Below are 19,599 nucleotides of genomic sequence, written 5' to 3'. Positions count from 1 at the left end.
AGATGCGACTGCTGGGTTTACATTCGCCACTGTGAATAAAGCCTGTGTCAACCACAACTGCAGTGGTAAAGTTGCAGTGCATTATATGGTACAACAAGCAAAATGGTGCAATAAACATGGTATTCAAATGCACATGATTCCTGATGCATGGTGGGCATCAAGCCACAGCTCAACACAATGCAGCCGAGGATATTTAAAATCCAGTTGACAACAATTTAGACAAACTATAAAAAAATATTCATAATGAAATAAATGTGCAACAATCTGTTACAATGATCACAGTCCTCCTGCAACAGTCTGAGATTGAATCTGGGTGCAGTCTGAGCAGTGACTGCAGAGTCGATCCTGAGAGGGGCCCTCTGGCCCAGATCCAGAGGAATACACTCTCTGTCAGGAACGTCTAAACACGAGAGTGGTCGGACTGGAAATGGACCTCTTCAGCCTCTTTAGCTTCAGCACACACACACATTTCTCTCTTCAGTAAAAACACAGCCAAGCAGTTTAGTTGCACTTTAAGGTCTATACAATTAATTGATGTAGTTGGCAAGAGAGTGGCTGACATAAAAAAGATGTGCTAGTTCCAGTTTAGCGTTTTATTCCTTTTGGCCTGCAACAAAAAATAAGCAATTTTTCATCTTAATAAATAACATAATTAGGTTTTCAGCTTTCCAATCAATAACATAGCTCTTAAGTCATTTATACATGTCAAAAAATAAAATGAGGTGCTACAGCATGTCTGACAGTAACTGAATTGCTTCCAAAATTGAATAATTATGCGTAGAAAGTTATTTTGCTGATAGGTCGGAGGGTTTCCATGATTATCTATTGACACCAAAATGCTGCAATAAAAAAATAAAGCAGCCAGTTAAAAAACAGGGTTCAAAAGCATACTATAGGTTATTCACATAGACTATAGGTTTCTGAACAGAGGTTTTGAAGCTCAGAGTGGGCTGCTCTGTGGTGGCCATCTTGGCAGTGCCTGACTCCGCCCAACATGCAGCTAATCCAAAAATGGGCGAAGATATGGAGTGTGTGTGGAGCTGAGACTTGGTGGTTTGAGGCAAGCATACGCTCACCCACCTGTCACTCAAAGCAGCCGTGCCATCAATTATGCAAAACTTAAAGCCTTGATAAAATTTAAAAGGGGGACTTTTGAAATTCACACCGTGCAGCTATCATGAAGGGAGGAGGAAATTAGCCATAGAGACCACAACAATTTTGTTTATTTCTGCTAAACTTGGGGATTCACTCACTTTTGGAGCCAGACTCGAGTGGCTGTTCTAGAAACCACAATATTTGTCACTTCCATGATGGCTTCATTTCTCATAGCCGGGGTTTTCCACTTGGTTATTCATTAATAAACAGAAGAAAAAGCCAAAATTCGAAAAGTGAAAAGTAGAAATGTGGCAAAGGCCAAAAAAATAATTTTCACCAAAATACTTTTTTTTTTTTTTTTTTTTAAGCCAAGAATGACTGTTAAGTAGCATTGGTTCATTTAGACAACACAAGCTGCTTCATATTGTAAACACTGTATCAAGATTTACTTCCAGTGTTTGGTCTCACCACAGTTTCATAAGCTTGGTCCACGCTTGACTAATCAGCCATGAGCAAACAGCTCAGATTTGTCAACAGGCTGGACAGTGGACAGCCGGCTGAGGCTGGGATAACACCGCCTGAGCGTAACGACAACAGATACGGGCGGAAGCAAAACACGGTTCGAGACTTGAGCGGCACTTAGTTGAGACTGAGATACAAGGTTAACAAAGCCTGAAATACTCAGTCAGTTTGCTGTTGTCCAGTAGAAAAGAACCTCACGAGTTATGCCTTTTTTTCCCCTGGCAGGTTAAACCATATCCAACCACATTAAACTGAGAGCACAGCAGCCATTTTTTAACCTGCAATCTTATATATTAGCTTTACACTCAATGCACTTTGAGATCTGGCTGTTCACTGAAGCAAAGCAAGAGACAAGTCAACATTAGAGCTCATTAATCGTTGGAAAACTAAAACACACAGCAAATGTAAGCTCATTTGTGGAGTGGAGCATGGCCACAGTGAGTGGCTGGGCACCAGATGCTGCCAGTTAATTGCCCTCTGAAAGTGGCTCACTGGCTCAGCTTGAAAATGTACATTATCTGTATACTATCAACAGAGAGATGCAGATGTGTGTGGAGGTACAGACACACAAACACATGCACATTTAGTTCACAAATTCTATTGACTTCCATCAATTATCATAAAAGTAATTAGCAGCTTCTTTAGCATCCACAGAGGAGATCACGTGGTAATCGATACAGAGCACCTGGCAAGCAGCTTTAAACCAGGTATGTCTGCCTCACACACCACTCGGCCTTTCTGCGTAAACACACACAGAGAGGAACTCGATGGCTCAGTTTCAACAGCGCTCCTAAAAGTACATTTCATGAGGTGAGGTGCGTATGACACAGGTCCAGCACCCTGCTTTCACCGTGTTTGTGCAATTGTGTAAGTGAAGAGAGTGAATCATACAGACAAAAAAAGGAACCACAGAGATGTTCCCATACCATTCCTGATACCTGGACTTGTACGAGTACCAATCCGATACCACTGCATTAAAAAACAAAAATTGACAGATGTATACTACTAACCCTGTATGGTTAGTAGTATCATAAGACATGAATGTCATGGAATCTTTCTTTTATTATCAAATTTTACTGTCAATCATAAAAATAGTTAAATAAATGAATTTAGAAATAACAATTCCCACGCTAGTTGTCCTTATACTAGTGCCCCCCCTCAAAATTAAAGCCTGGTGGGACTTTTCAGTGTAACATGTTGCTGACGTTTTGCTAACGGCTACACTATTTACTGGAATTCGAATTTTCTTTGCTGCTCTAAAACTGCCAGTGGCTGCAGCACAACAACACAACAGCACAACTTCCTTTATAGGTTAGTGTTTAAGAGCTGCAAAGAAGAATTGATTTCTGGGAAAAACTGATGTTTTATCTGGGTGTGCTATAAACTACACAGTTTATTAATAAGTCATGTGGTATCAACTCACATACTCGCTGATACCGTATACCATATATTCAGCTGTATCGGGGGCATTTCCGATACTATTATCGATATTGGAACAACTCTAGAACCACATAGACAAAAAGTACATGAAAATACAGACAAGCTGTAGCTGCTGCTGCTGCTGCTGCTGCAATCAAGAGCAACGGAAAAAAGAGCCTGCAGGATGAAAATTGTCATAAAGAAAGCTTCACGCCTTTAACTCTTTAACACTCTGCTACCAAACGCCTCCCCGGCAGCTGCAAACTGCCCCTTATCATGATCAAGCCTTGCCAAGACAAACATGCTGCACGCATGATTGAGCACACAATTACGATAGTACACCTCAACTGACATTGATGCAAAGTAGCACGGTACAGCTTGGTACAGCATTACAATATGTTACCAACCCCACTTAATGCAATCCAACTGCTAAGAGCATTTACACAATGTATGTGAATTTCTGTGAGGTGGACCATACTCACAATTTCACTGGCTACAGGTCTGTGTCGAGACAATCCTCTACATCATGACATTCAAAGTGCAGTATTTCTGTTACAATTATTCAAAAGTGTGAATTCACATTTTCAGCGCCTTCTCTTTCATGCACAAGTGGTGCTGCACACCATCTGTAGTGATGAAAATACGCACATACATGTATGAAGTTATTCCTGGGGGAGAGGCCATAGACATTTCCCCAGTCTGTCCCGTGCTAACAGCTGATCTAAGAGCCATTCTGTCACAGTATGCATCATGTCTCCGTTAACAGCTTCTTACCTTATTGCTGAGGGAAATGCAGCCTCGGATGTCTGCTGATCTTCACAGCTGAAAAGACAAATGGTGGACATCTATGAGACAAATGTACAGATATATAGGCTTCCATACAAAGATAATTACTCATTTCCTTTAAATGTAAGAAATTGATTCACATAAAGAGTGTCACTGCTCCATAGAGATCTCCAGGCACAAAATGCTAAGCATTGTATTTTTAGATATTCGTGAAAGGCTATGCCATATGTGGCAGGCAGCACATGAGGATAAGATACACTCAAGGCAAAAGAAAATGAAGATATGCAAAATAGTTTGCATCCTTCTTCTGTCGAGAATAAGGAGACAAAAAACAGCTGGTTAAGTAGATGTATGCAAATTTTAAAAAGTATGTTCATCAAATGCAGCAAAGATATTGCAGTTGAGTTTCTTCACCCCCTGAATATTTTCAGTGGCAAAATGAAGAGAGCCATAAACAAGCACTGAGCCCGTATGACACCACAGCTCTCCACTAAATATGCAAATAGTGTTTTTCTAAGCACACAGGAACATACAGTATTGGAGGCATATAAATTATGAAATAGTGAAATATCACATTATGATTGCATTGTTAAATAATTCAGCACATAATATATGCTCAAGTTTGTTTCCATTTCACATGATGTGGTACATACACTGAAAAAATATCAAACTTCAAATAATGATACGTATGGCCTACATTAAACTCCATCAAATTCAAACCTCTTTACTGCAACTTATCGCACTCAAGGAACAGCAGCTTTTCAAAAGACACCCTACTGTGCTCTAAGAGACAGAAACCTGCTCCCAGTGCATAATGTTGTGACAACAACAGGGCAGCACGTAGAAATAAACTGTGGCACTTTGTTCTAATAGTCTGAAATGGACGGCGTGATTCATGGACTGTCAGGAGCAGGGCCTCTTAGGTTGGGCATCAATTCGGATTATTATGCACCACACCTTGAAAGTGCTGTTGTTGAAAGCTACATTTTGTTTTCATTATGAGGATGAAGAGACGCTGTTATCCAAACCCTACTGCTACAGACTGACATTCCTCTCTCCATGGAGATTCCACTGTGCAGCTGTGTTATGTAGAGAAATGGAAAGACTAAAAATCAGGGCTTGGGGTCAGTAATATCATAAGGACCCGAGGCACAACGTCACCAGGATGAAACTTTACAGCTCATGAGGCTGCATGATAGCAGCTGCAGCAGTAACACTGATTCCTGCTGAGTCAGTTCAGCTTTATGGCGCATGTGCCTTGAACTGAGGGGAAAGTTTAAGAAGTCTTTGGCACACTGAACTAACAATGACAAATTTAATTAACTAATATTTCATTATCATCATCATGCTGGTTATTGTTATGAAGAATAATTAAGTAAAATAAAATGTCTGTCTATTTCTTGTTAATTGACATTAAACTCTACATTTTGACAGCAACATTTGTAGCTTCAAACTTGGACTCCACAATTGTGACTCCCGCTCACTAACTACGAGCTACTTGTCTGTAAACAATTTAGTTATTAACATTAATAAACTAAAGCTGGCTAGCTGGCAAAATCAATGGTTATCAAATAATCCTTTCACCTCTCACACCTTGTTCAGATAGTGTTAACATGTGTTATAGCCTAAATGAAATCGTGGCCCTTTTGATTTGAAAACTGCACTATTTCAAACTGGATTTAGTTTTTTAATTATAAAAGACTGTGTCCTACATATCATTCTAGCATGCTGTATTTTAATGAGTATACAGGGAAAATCAGCAATTACCTAAAGTACAGCACAGTCTGCATTCAGGTTGGTCTGTGTGGTATTTTGCTGCACTTAAAGTTTCCAAATGTTCTGAACCACAATAATCAATTGCAGGACAACCAAGATATTTCACAACAGGCAGGCTGCACACGGCCAGAGTTAATGACATGGGCTGCAGCAGCTCCACTGACAGACTGGAGACTGATGGGGGACAAGTGAGAGACACTCTCGAGGTGGCTCATCAGAGGAACAAGCAACACACAGCAGGCACTCACTGTCGAGCAGGTCCTCTCTCCCCCAGGAAGGGTTTTGCACGCACTGCAGTTACACTAACACACACACACACACACACATACACCCACACACACTCAACAGGATGTGCTATAAGCAAAAATGCATCAGCTGTGCAAACTTAAACACAGGTAAAGTGTATGCTTTCACCCACAGCACAGGTGGGATAGGATTAAGTTTTTTTTTTTGCTCAGGAAAACAAGAGAGCAGCATCTTAATCCATCCAGAGAGAATTCCAAACAATGTTATGTTAGAGGGTCAAGTCCAAACAGCTGCATTCTGATGAAAGCAAACACTGGCCGCTGCCCGCAACCATCCCTAACGATCTGTATCCGGTTTCTGATTACCTGCTTACTCATCAGACTCCCTCAGAGCGCAGCGTTAGCTCAGGCAGCTAGCAGCAACAACCTGTCCCTCGAGCGTCATTGACTCGCTGACATTGGCAGGGAGCAGGAAGAGGTTTTAGGTTTCTCACTGGGGGGGTAAATGATTCACGCAGTGACTCACTTTTCAAAATGCACAGAGGAGGTAAAAAAAATGACAGGCTCGATTTACATACGTCATTAAAGAACAATGATTAAAGGAGTGAGGCTGAGGAAAGCGACACTGATCGCAATCATGCAGAGTGTAATTCTGTTTCTGTGCTATTTTTCCATGTAGTGCACAGGAACATCTACTCGTGGGCAGAGGTGTTTACAGCTTTTCAACAGGATGATCTCATTGTAGTTAGCACAATGTATCTTATCACCCTGTGTACAACAGGCTGGAGATTCAGGTGTGTTATGTTACTAGCAGCTAATGTCTAAGCCTCGCAGATTTTTTTTTCCAAACTTGTAGTCTTTGGCCCCAACCAACACTGACTCAAATGACATCACTTGAGGCTATTTATCAGACTTGGTGCAGCTCAGCTGAGGAGCCACAAAATGGACTTTATAACACACATCTGGTCGCTTGCAAGCATGATGACCAAGACTGACATCTGGGCAAAGTTAGTCACAAGACTGTGTGTTAATTGATGCTAAATTATTGCATATAAATGCTGCATCATTTCAGCATAAGAAATCCTCTTATATTCTAATTTACAGTCGAGATTGTTGCCGGTGTATTATCCATAGCCATCCTCTGCCCACAAACTACTTCATTTACAGTCATTACATTGTTATTTCACTGGTGATATACATCTGGTTGTAATCTAATTTCACTAAATTTAAATACTAAGTTTAATAGATTTTCAATGTATTTTGATCTTTTTAATCATTAATTAAAATTCCAAAATGTATGGTTAATCATAAGGTTTTTATGAGACGGATTTGAATACCTTGGTTGTACCTACAGCATTAGAAGATGTGTAAACAGTGTCAGAAAAATAAAAAATGTATAAAATGTTCCCCTTTAATTTGAAAGAAAACAGGAATTGTTTTTTCAAGGAATCAGTTTGCTCAAACTGGCAAAGTAGCAAGACGTGTGATCAGGTGTTTTTTTTAAATATCGTATGATAAATGCCAAATGGTATTTAAACTGTATTCCACAATATTTATACTCCATAATAACAAGTGGTTATTAAGGTGCCAAATAACAGGAGGTCATATTATATTAGACCCAGCTCAACACATTAGAGGGAAACGTTCTCACAGATCAAACAGCGACACAAACGGCAAAGTAGTTCTTGGAAAGCCCTGAAAATAATGTGACAATGGAGAAATGTGAAGCCTCTTGCCTCCAGGAAAATAAACCTGAGCACCTGAATTACACAAAACACATTTGAGAAGAGAGAAACCTTATCCGACACAACTTAAATTTGCATTCCTGTAATTCTTTTTTCTGAGCCTGAGGGGGATTGCTTTGAGCAAAGTTCAACACGTTTACTTTAGGAAAGACCATCTAGAGGTGTGACAGAACTCAGACACCAGTAGTAGCTTTGTGCTTAAAAAAAAACAAAATCAAAACTCTCAGCGTATTTTGTTAGATAAGTCTTGTTAAATCTGTCACCGCAAAAAAAAAAAAAAAAGACAGAAAATAAGTCTGGTGAAAAAATGTAATGAATGGGGAAACTCCTCTGGTTCCCTGGGCTTTTCAGAGGTGGGGTGCAGGGGCACATCGCCACTGGCAATCTTTGGAAGCACAATAAGCCACTGGAGACTTCATTGTTCCGTCCGTCCCGCAGTTTCATTAATCACACAATGCACAAGGAGGACAGAGTGGGGACAGGTCAGACAATATGGTGCCTGGGAAACACTGAACCCCAGCCCCAAAAATGAAGCTTTAATAAATCTGCCCGCCACGACGTCGCAGCGTCTCACACCTTCAGCACAGCTGGATTACACAGACGTCGAAGTGGCAACTCATATTATTTACCAAAGGCGTGTGCGTCAGTGCATGAGGGAAGGAGTGTGGCGATAAAATAAAATACAGCATCAAAATTAAAAACATAAACATTTCATCCATCTAGCAGAAACATAAATTTGAATTCATTAGATTAAGCTGATTTATCGAACAAACAGTTGTTGCCACTGAGCGGCTCCACTAAGAAAAACGAACGGGAGCTGGGTGCTACGTTGTTCTTGCTGGAGGCCACCTCAAAGATCAATTGCAGCTGTTCACAGAGATGAGAGTATTACTCATTCCCATCCACATTCCCCCCCCAAACTCTCTGGAGTTTGGCACAAACATTTGTATACAAAGTTTTGGAAAACACACTTATTTACTTTCTTGCCGAGAGTCAGATGAGAGAATCAATACACTCTCTTATTTGTCTAGAAAAAATATAGCTATAGGCAGGACACAGTTAGCTTAGCTTAGCATAAAGACTGGTAGCAGGGGGGAAACAGCTAGCCCTGCTCCGTTTTAAAAAAAATAATAATAAATTTAAAACCCTTAAAAGGTGTCACTTTTACAAGTTGGACTCCACTGCCCCTGATTTTGACAACATCAAAGCCAACTGCAAATAGTCATAAAACAGTCATAAAATTATTGCACTACATCAGGGGGGAAATCCTGCGTCACATGAACCTAGGCCAAGGAACTTTAAAATACATTCCCTCCTTGTGTGCAATGAAGCTTATTATCATCTTAAATCCATCCAAATTTTGCATTTAGTTGAATCATCCCTTAATTTTTAGTATACATTAGACTGCCAACTGGCTCGGTGCAATTGCTCTGCTGGGACATAAATGTCTCTGCAACTACATCCTTGAGGCATTAAACTGTAGCATCAAGAACAATCCAATCATTTCACAACCCCTCCCCCCCCCTCAACATCAGCAAACCTCTCCTCCATCAGCTTCACAACAGCTGCATCAATGAAATCCAACACTGTAAACCTAAAAATCTCTTAAATGCAGTAACTTGGAGGACTGAAACATTTTTTTTTAGCTCTTGCAGCATTTTGAGGAGTTAACACAGAGAGAAAAACAAACTCAGGATGATGATGCTGCTGTGCTGCTGATGCTGCTGCTGCTGCTTTCTAGTTATCTGTAGCAGGGGATTAAAGGACCTAAATCATGACAAACATCACAGCTCAGCCTTTGCAGTGCAGACTGACCAAATCCCACTGACTGTCTGTTATCTTCCGCCACTGTCGTGGATAAGTAGCAGACCCAGATATGCAATTAGCTAAATGGGTCCGTGGGATCTGGGTTTAATTAATGCAGGTGGGGGGGGAGTTCTTTGTGTGGTCGGGGACTCATTACCCGCTGCCCACTCATGGAGCCACCTGTCTAGAACTGCACTCAACATATAGAGTTGATTACCTTCTAGAAAAATTACAAAAGGCAGAAATGCAACAGCACCAAGTAATCTGCATACTACACAGAAAACAAGCAAAATATAAAGTCCTCTAATGTAACTAAGCAAACATTCAGATTTGCCTCCACCTGAGTGAGGCAGATACTGTAACATCTGCAGATAGCAGTTATTTCACTTAAGTCACAGACAGAGGAAGGGATTCAACGATTTAAAGTTAATGACAGCAGTTTTCAGAAGAACCCAGCAGTGCACCGCGCCCAATAACAATAATGTCTCCATCTTTATAAACACAAACCATCCGCTCTCGCTGTGATTGTGTGAGTTAGCAATATATTTTCTACAGCAGTACAGACTGCAAGGAAGTCTTGTAACAACAATCCCATCCTGCATAATGAACCAGTGTGTTCTACCCTAAAATACTTGTCAGTGATCATGATCTTCTTCTTTTAGCTGCGTCCCTGCACAGAGTAGGGTGATAAACGCGTACACACTGAGTCTCGTCTAAATAATTACTGAACTTCAAAACTAACTAATGTAAACAGAGAGCAGAGTGACAGTTTTATTTGGAATCATTTTTATACAGAAGAAAATTGTTTCTATGCAACTGTCTGTGATACTAAATGAATGCAATCCAGTTTTCTGCTTGATTTGTGTCCAGCAGAATAAATACAAATATATTTGCTATGTGGGTTAGACCTATGATATCACAGACAGTAATCATTTTTGTGCCTAAAATATGTGTGTAAGGACAGAATTTCAAGTTCAAGTGCACTATTTACACATGCAGAGTAATAAAACAAAGAGAGACAACAATGTGCACAACAGGTAACTTAAAAAAAAGAAAGCCTATGAATGAATACATTAGGGCTGCACCTGCATTGAACATTCAATTTCATTCATGAATAACCACCTAATGTCACCAATAGATAAATCTAAATCGGGTATCTCTCATTATTAATTTTTTTTTTTCTGGAGAGGGGGTTAGGGGTTTGAGGACATCTGGAGAACAGCTGTTGCTATGCATCACATGCGAGCACACACCCACACATACTCTCTCTCTCTCTCTGTCTCTCTTCTCTCTCACTCACACACACACACACACACACACACACACACACACACACACACACACACACACACACACACACACACACACACACACACACACACACACACACACACACCCACACAGAGGTTAAGGGGTCAGAAGCCCTTTTTCCAGACATACCATTTAATCTGGACAAGGTATGGACAATCTCAGGAAATCAAACACCACACTGCCACATTTACACACAAAAATAGGCACATTTGCACACACACACACACACACACACACACACACACACACACACACACACACACACACACACACAGACAGCAGACAGAGCCCCTCTCGTCTCTCTTCTATACAAGGCAACTATTCGACCCTCTCCTGGGAGGGCAGAGATTCTCAATTATTAGTCCTACCCTTACACAGAAGTGAAGGGATACTAATTCAATTACAAAGACCATGAATGGAATGGGGCAGACAAGCAACAATGTGTTTATATTTGTGATCTACATGTGGTTTGCAGTTGTTTTTATTAGCTGGGTGAGTGGGCCCCTGCGTGAATGTGAATGTGAATGTGCATGTGCTTGTGACTGTGTGTGTCCCATTGCTCTTTGGCTGAACACTGTAAACTAAAGTGAGACAAAATGAAATGAGAGAGTTTCACAGTCTCTCTGACAAGCACATAAAGGTGAAAAACACCATTTCTCCCAGGTTAGCTGGAAAAGTCTGCAGTCAGTTGCTATTAGATCAGAACATCAGTGCAGGCGTTCTGTATTAAAGATGTTTTTTGGGCTTGAAAGCTGAAGTTAACTGGTGCACGAGGCAAGATACACTGGGGCTGAAAGACACTGTGCAAAAAGAAACAAGATTGGAAATCGGGGGGGATTATCTGAGCAGTTCTTGAGAGCCTTAAAACAAATTTACATACCATTTTAAAAAAGACTGTTTTCTGAAGCCTACATTCTGCACTAATAGTCCCAGGAAATTGCATTTACAATGTTCCTCTCGTCTGTAGCAGTAAATAAAATAACAGCCAAGTCAGGCCCACTTACCATCCACTGAGCAGCCACAACAACAAGTGAGAATGACAAAAGCACGATCCTGCTCAACATTTGCTGGTAATTAAATTCTAACAATAAGCCTACATGAAACACTACAATTTTGGAAAGAGCTGAAATTTACTGAACATAAAAACAGTCCATTAACTGTTTAAAGAGTTTATAATGTTAGCATGCACACCTTTTTCAGGATACATTAACAAGCAGTTGGCAATTTCACTAGCCATTACGGCCAGACTTTCCAGCTGAAATGATTTACTTGTTGTGCTTTTATCACCCATTTCCTGTTAGTTACTCATTAACCAGCAGCCGTCCCTCCAGAATTCCCTTAAAAAAGTTTGACCCGAAAGGCAGGTTGTGTACTCAACCACCATCATAAGAGCTGAGGAGAGCGGCCCTGACAGAAAACAGAGAGCTGAGGGAGGAGAGGCTAAACTGTGACCGTCATCATGGGGGAGGATGTCAGGCAGCAGACCGGGTTTAAATGACACTGAACACCACAACATGCAATTGCACACTCACTAAGGTCAAAGAGGTTCAAGCCTTTCCCCTTTTAAAAAAAACTAAAGAAAAAAAAACCTTTTCTTATACCTCAGGAAACATATTCAAATAGCAAACCCTCAATAAAAGAAAATATATATGAAGAAGACAGAAAAAAACACGAGCTGTCACACCTAGCTGCATGAGGTTCAGAGCTGAAAGGTTGGGACCTCGTCCAATATTTCAATCGGGTCATGCTGGACGTGGAGATACCAGCTGCCAAGCAGTTGTGGCATAGCAGAGCGGCTTGAATCAAATCCCACTTTCACACTCCACGGTAGAGTATGATAGATGCTGTGCTCTGGTTACACTGTCTGGTCACTTTGCATGAACCCCCTACACCACCGGGAGCTGAGATATCAATGTGGATGTAAAAACCAAACTATATTATAACTAGGAGTTTGCTTCAGTTTTCCAATCAGTAACACATATATGTGAACAGTTGAAGTAAAGCTACCGTATACTGGAAATCGGCTCCATATATGGTAACAACAGGCAGTTTTAATAGTTCACTGGGGGGGGGGACAGCCACCAAAGCTGTGGACACAAAATCCAAACTACAAATATCATTGCGGTGGGAACAGAAAAGGCACCACGGTAAATGAGAACGCTGCAGAAAAGTACAACCAGTAACACATTTGATCAAAAAGACAAACTCAGAGAAACATTTTTGGAAAGATGCTACTTTATACTGTGTTGCCTCTACCAGCACATATGGGCTGCCAACGTGCTCACTCTTAAACTCATCCTGACAAATGAGCCATAAAAAAGTGTACAGGCAGCCTCAGAAGTGAGTACATCACTTACAAGACACAATAAATCATCAAAGCCCAGCTTAAAAAGGCAGCGTCTCAGAATGGCGGTCCTGCAGATTAGGACGGGCCGGCCCCTTTCACAAGCTACCGACCTAATCTGCTTTTGCATCTCAGCCGTGGAGATATGGGAGTCCTCTAATCCACTCATTGGCTGGACAGCTGCAAGCAGACGTTTAACTGTCTGCTACTGTAGCCCCAGCCGCTTTGGCCTTCAAAACCCAATTTAGTCAACAGCTATATGGATTGACATACATTTTAATTAGGATAAGCACCGCTCTGCCCTTCCTTATCTTTTTCCATTAGCTGCTTTTGCAGTCGAGGTCTTGTAAATGGATGAGTGCCTTTCTACGCGTGACTCTTTCCTGAAGCTCTTTTTGAAAAGTCCACTGCAGTTCCAGGGTCAAGTTGATGTGATAACAATTCCAGGCAGGTAAGCCAACCGGCAGGCAGGAGAAACAATTAAAAAAAAGCAGGCCGGTGGCTGGGCAGAGGCTCAGGGACACTGAAGGAGAAGAAAAACATGACACGGGAGGTAAACTGCCTTACAGGGCTGTGGCCGCCTATTGTGGGTGAACAATCCAGCTACTCCGAGCCAGGTTTTTCCCTGCTGTCTGCAAAGTGAAAGCCTGGCCCCCTTGCTTGTCAGTTCTATTGTTAGGCGCAGGCAGGAGCCGCTCCCAATTCACCTCATACACATTAAATACTCTGCATTGTTTGCAGAGTCAGATGGCAATGGCAGGCACACAAGATTGTGAGCACGGATACACACACACTTCTTTGCTTTTAAAAAGATCCCGTCCTGTGAAGACGGAGGGCTTGGAGATAACTTGAAATCGGCCGTGGTTACAGCTAATTTAAATGGAAAATGACTTGACATTGCATCTATTCTGTTAAATTGTTGGTTCCAATCACATTGTACAGCTGTGTTATGCATGCTTTCACATTCATATTGAACAAATTCCTGTATAAGCAGTCTTTATATTTCTGTGAGAGAATATATATTCCCCATTACCCAACTGCTTGCCCCCTCCTTTTCAGCTTATAACCTAAAACATGAATGCAATCATTCTGGTTTAAATCCATCCTCTTGCAGATTTTATCCTTACATGATGTAACCTAACACACTTTCTATTTGTGTAAAATCCCTCCTGAAATCAGGTCTTGGTCAGGCATTTCAATATGTTAAAACTTGCTTAGAGACTAAAACTACATAAGTTATCTTAGTTAACAACTTTTTATCAAACTAGTCTAATAATATAATGTAGTTAAGTGTAACTGAGATGTCACAAACTGTAGGTTAGAGCATTCCCAGCATTTACAGTGTGAACACATCAGAATATGAATTAAAGCAAAAATCATCTTGAGATTGATTTTCCTTCTAAGACATTGTAGTAAACTATTTGAGCTGCATGTGATCCATCGCAGGCCAATTGTTTCTCATGATGTACCCATGCAAGGAAGTGACAATAATACTAAACTCCAGCTAAATGAAGGTCCATTTCCAGTCATGACAAATCACGCATGATGAGTCAATTTCTTAAATACTCAGACAAACAACAGACAGTGTGAATATTCTATCCATCAAAACGCCACCCTTGATCCATTTCCCAGATGTGTGCTGCTGATTTACAGCCTGGCCAAGGCAACCTGTGTCATTTCATCCCTGTGACTAGGTTGCAGCGGAGGAGCCGAGGTGTTGACATGCTTGCTATCCCCGGAGGGGTTGAGGAGAGAATGGGTGGGGTGGTGACATAGAGATAGGGTTGAGAGAAAATAAGAGTTGTAGATTTGACTGGCAGAAAAAGAATAAGTGAGTGACATAAAAAAAAAAAAAAGAAGGTGGATCGCTGGTGGTGGATTGAGCTGGGGGGGTACTGTTCCCTGCTAGGTCAGCAGACTGGGACTGATTCCAGGACAGCTTATCTTTCAGCAGGAATACCACGAGCGCACCAAAAGGCAGGGACAGGAGGGAGGGAGGAGACCGGCGGCAGCACTACGAATTCAAAGCATGCTACAGAGGGCTGAGATTGCTACAGAAACAAAAATGCTGGCAAAAAATAGCAATAAAACTGTTTTTTTTTTGTTTTTTTTTGTGCTGCGCTCCATGTCTGAGCATGTTTAAGCTGTGTATTCTAATACTTTACAGGTGTATTTCTCAAAATGTCAAATTATTCCTTTAACATCTCCATGTCCACTTGTGCATGAACACTATACCATAGGCACAGCATGACCAGTTCCACCTCTGCATCCACTCCATTAAAAGAAGAAATCTAGTGTGTATCTGGTTTATATAAACACAGCCTGCCCTGAGAAAGTATTGCTGGGTCAAGGAAAGTTGTGGAATGCGTGGCAGTCCAAAGAGCAGAGGGATGCTCAGGAGCACTCACCTGCTCCCACAGCCGCATGAAAGCGAAAGGATTGGCACCACAGTTAACAAAACTCCAATCAGGGAACAAGCTGCACTTGACATCAGGGAAAATAGATCAAAAGCAAAAAAATTCCATTTCCCATCTGCCACTTGTAACTGGCATTTAAATCTCCCCCTCCCAGCAGCGCATGTTGCCAATTCGAGAACAGAACAGAGTTTCTGTACGAACGTTCCCTTAAGAGCAGCCAGCAATAAATTTCCCACCTGGCGTTTGCCTACCAGCTTCACAAACACAGATAATCTTGTAGCTAATTGAGAGGGCGTCTGACTAACAGTATAACTAACAAATGGGGAGCTCAGTCCTCAAAGGAGAGACATCATTCTATCGTGTTGTCAAGCAGGTGAAGGGGTGGGTGGGTATGCCCCCCAAGTAATTTCCCCGGGGGTGTACTCTGCACTGGGGAGATAAGTAACCCAACTGAGGACAAGGCTGGCATTCTACCTCGAGTCCACCAAGACAAAACGCCCGAGTCCATCTAAAGAGAGGAATCTGACAATGCAGCATTTGTGTCTTTGCCAGCTGGAGAACAAGCTCCCCATAGACATGTCAATATGAAACAGAGTGCGCACCAACTTTAAGCTCAGAAGATTACTATAGACAATCTTATTTTAAATTGGCAAAGCAGAAAATAGTGACATTGGATTATCTCAATTAAATTCAAACTAGGATCAGAAGTAATTATGCAACTGTTTGCAGACAGCGGCCTCGGAAAAATAAGCATACAGTGCTTACGAAGCATCAAATCCTGTGCTTTTCATTAATCCTACACAAGGCAATACACCAGCACGTTGAAACTGAGGCCTTGTTCAACAGCATGCGGTTCATGTAGAGTGCATTCAGTGAGCAATCTTAATTCAGTAGCAAACTGTGCAGCATTGGTGATTATACAAAGTTGACAACCAAATCTGAGCATTCCAACTTATGACTTTGCACCACCTCCACTGCTGGCTTCCACCACCGCAAATGACAAATGCACTCCTAATAAACCTAAGCCTTTTTAATAAGTTAATATGTTAAATATGTGCTTTCCACACACACACACACACACACACACACACACACACACACACACACACACACACACACAGATAGTCGCACTTAAAAGTGGTGACCTTAGGCAGATTTATCCTCATGGAAAAAAAGCGATTTTAATATAATAAAAAAAAACAAAAAAACATTTAATCTCAGTCCTAAAATGTTGCTTCGTGAGCCTTGTCTGGAGGTTTAGCTGAGGTGAGCATCAAACAGGCAGGACACACCCAGGAGGCTGTGAAGTGGAGCGGTCTGCAACAGGTGGATGGCCACTCTCCAACAATCTCAACAGCTCATAACTGTACTGACAATATCCAGCACACAAAGTCAGTGGGAGGCAGCAAATGTAATCACTGTATCCTTGTGGCTAGCTGCATTAGCAAGCACTGCCCATAGCAGAGTGCACAAATAAAAGGCTATTTTCAACCACTTGATTAACACTGAGCTTTCCACATGTAATGTAAGCCAGCTGCCGCGCTCATAACACTGGCTTTAAAAAAAAAAAAAAAAAAAAGAGCAATGTTTATAGCTGTACATAGCAGAGTACACTCTGTTTGAGTGGTCTTTCGTCTTCTTCTTTCTGTCCCCATTTTCTACTCTGAGAGGCCTGGCAGCACTCCCCGTGTACTCTCCCTTAACTAATAAACAAAGAATGGTTTCCCTTATATAGCTCTATTCAAACTGCAACCTCCACAAGCAATATCAGAGGCTCGCAGAGAGGTGGGGGGTGCACGCAAGTTCGTTCCAGACAGAAAGGTTTCAGCCAAGGGCAAGGAGCACTGACAGTATGATTGTGTAACAGACATACATTAACAGCCACTTAAAGTGCTATTTCTGGTGCCATCCATCTGCAGAATTTTGCAGTGTAAGGTCAGATATGTTTGACGGGGCTGCAAAGTGAGACACATCCAACACAAAACTATACGAGAAAAAGTGGTGTCACACAATATGAAAACAAAACTGGCTAAACCCCTTTTCTTGTCATGGGTCAAAAAAAAAGAAAGAAAAATAATAACGTCATAGCCTAAGTCAGTTTCCAAATCATACTATCACAGGAGATTTGTGAGATGTGGCTCGCCCTACCTTTTCAAACTGTGTGTTAAAACATTTTCACCTGCTTGTGGTCAAATGTCACAATGTGCAAAGGTGTCATATTTGTCAACATGCACTTTGTACCTTGATACATTGTACGACAAAAGAGAGAACTCAATACCAACCGCTACAAAAAAAAAAAACATGACACACAAATGGAAGTGCATGCAAAAAAAAAAAAAAAAAAAGAACCAGCAAGTATCTGTCAGATCTGTAAGGGCTTTAAAACAAATGCTGACACTCAGCTGCTTTGTCAGAGAACAATACAAAACAATGACATGCAAAATAAATTTTGTTTCTGAGAATTACAAAATCTCTTTTACAGTCGTTTGTGATGTCTGACAGATGGATGTGAAGAGCTCAAATGGCAGAACCTCTGTGCATGCACTCTTTGCAGCTGTGGCATAATAATTTATACAGACTTAGATGGACATGCCACTAATTTTGTACATGAAGATCAGTTTACTAGTCATGGGGTGTATGACACAACCCGTGAAAATAGTTGTATAATAATATTTTCCATGACATAGAATTTTTCACAGTGAGAAAATAACCCGTATGATGTCATCAAGGTTATATCAGCCTGGACCACCTTAAACAAAAGTGGTGGCTCCAAATACGAAAGGGTAGTGAGGGACAAGTAAACTGCAAAGTGGCACTGTGTGAAATGGGTGGGACTGGAAGCGTTAGCTGGCTTCCAGAACACAGCTCACAGCTCACACAGTTTATTCAAAACATGAATATGAACCACTGACTGCTCTTTTATGAACCATTTTTACTCCAGACTCTCCGTCCCCTCAAAGGTCAGCACTGTCAAGATGGCTTGGTGTTGGTCAACGGCACAAATTTGTGAGTCAAAGTTCACCAAAGCTGAACTCCAGGCGGAATATTTGCATGGATTATTTTCACCTCCTCGAGCGGATCCTCTGCTCATGCTGATTCCAAAGATTGGCATGAACTGATTTCACTGCAAAAATGTAAATCCTGTTGTGACCAGGCCTCAAACAATATAAGAAGCTAAGCTATCATTAGAAGCTCTGACACCTTGTTGTTTTGCTTTCTGTAGATTTTATATTTCATAGAATATATGATTAACAAACAAGGAAATACCAATCCATTAACTAATAATTAATGTGCCAAATGCCACAAAAACATGTAATAAGAGCAATGGAGAAAAAACAGCCAAATCTGAATATAAAGTAATCCTTCAAGAGTGCATGATGTACTATGATTGCCAGCTTGGAATACAACAATTTGTTCGTTAGCCTCACACATCTCACTGGGACCATTTCAGCCCCTCTGTCAGCAGGGTGGCCTTATACAGTGGGGTTACTCCCCAAGTTAGCCACTAAACATTTGTAGCAAGAATTTATCCTTATGGGAAAACCAAGAATAGCTGCCCCGGGCTGCAGGAGGGCTGAGGAGGAGCGAAGGGGGAAGATACATTTCCAGCACTCCCAGAATGTTCACTCAACAAAGCTCCAAGCTGCTCCGCAGTCACTTCCTGGGGAATTCCAACACAGGATTATTTTCACAAACCACAACGTCACAGGGACAAAAATAATTTGATGAGTGATACAAATGTTAAAATTTGTCAACAAACAACACACATGTTGAGTAATGAGAGCACCATTTGCTCATGACTTTGGAATTAGATGGGGTTGTGGCCAAATGCTGAGGGATCGTCAAAGCAGCAGAGGAAACTTAGATGTTCTAATCTTTAAAACACAAGGGCGGGGTTAAAGTTTTTATTGGCAGAACTAACACATCTGTATGCACTCATTCCCATTTTTTTAATTTTGTTTGCAGATTCAATGGATACCTTCCTTGTTCAAAGGCCAAGCCTGATTTTACTCCTCATTGTGATCAATGTCAACGGTATAGACTGCATCAAAATTCAACTTGCAATTACATTTGCCACCACATGTACTGTATATAGTGATGTGCAGTAGAGCGACAGTTTTATGATGCAAACA

General features: G+C 41.2%; 1 protein-coding gene across 3 annotated transcripts in view; it reads right to left on the bottom strand.

The window, feature by feature from the left end:
* The window catches only part of tln2a (talin 2a), a 94,683-nt gene that overhangs the window by 68,457 nt on the left and 6,627 nt on the right, over positions 1-19,599 (bottom strand). For all 3 annotated transcript variants that reach the window (XM_056371258.1, XM_056371272.1, XM_056371267.1), the window contains exon 2: positions 3,811-3,858. The gene's annotated coding sequence lies outside the window, so the exon portion shown is untranslated. The remainder of the gene's footprint in view (positions 1-3,810; positions 3,859-19,599) is intronic.

Source organism: Seriola aureovittata, chromosome 1 (genome assembly GCF_021018895.1).
Source record: "Seriola aureovittata isolate HTS-2021-v1 ecotype China chromosome 1, ASM2101889v1, whole genome shotgun sequence".
Classification (NCBI taxonomy): Eukaryota; Metazoa; Chordata; class Actinopteri; order Carangiformes; family Carangidae; genus Seriola; species Seriola aureovittata.
The sequence above is the reverse complement of the archived record's forward strand: the minus strand, read 5'-3'. Positions and strand labels throughout refer to the sequence as shown.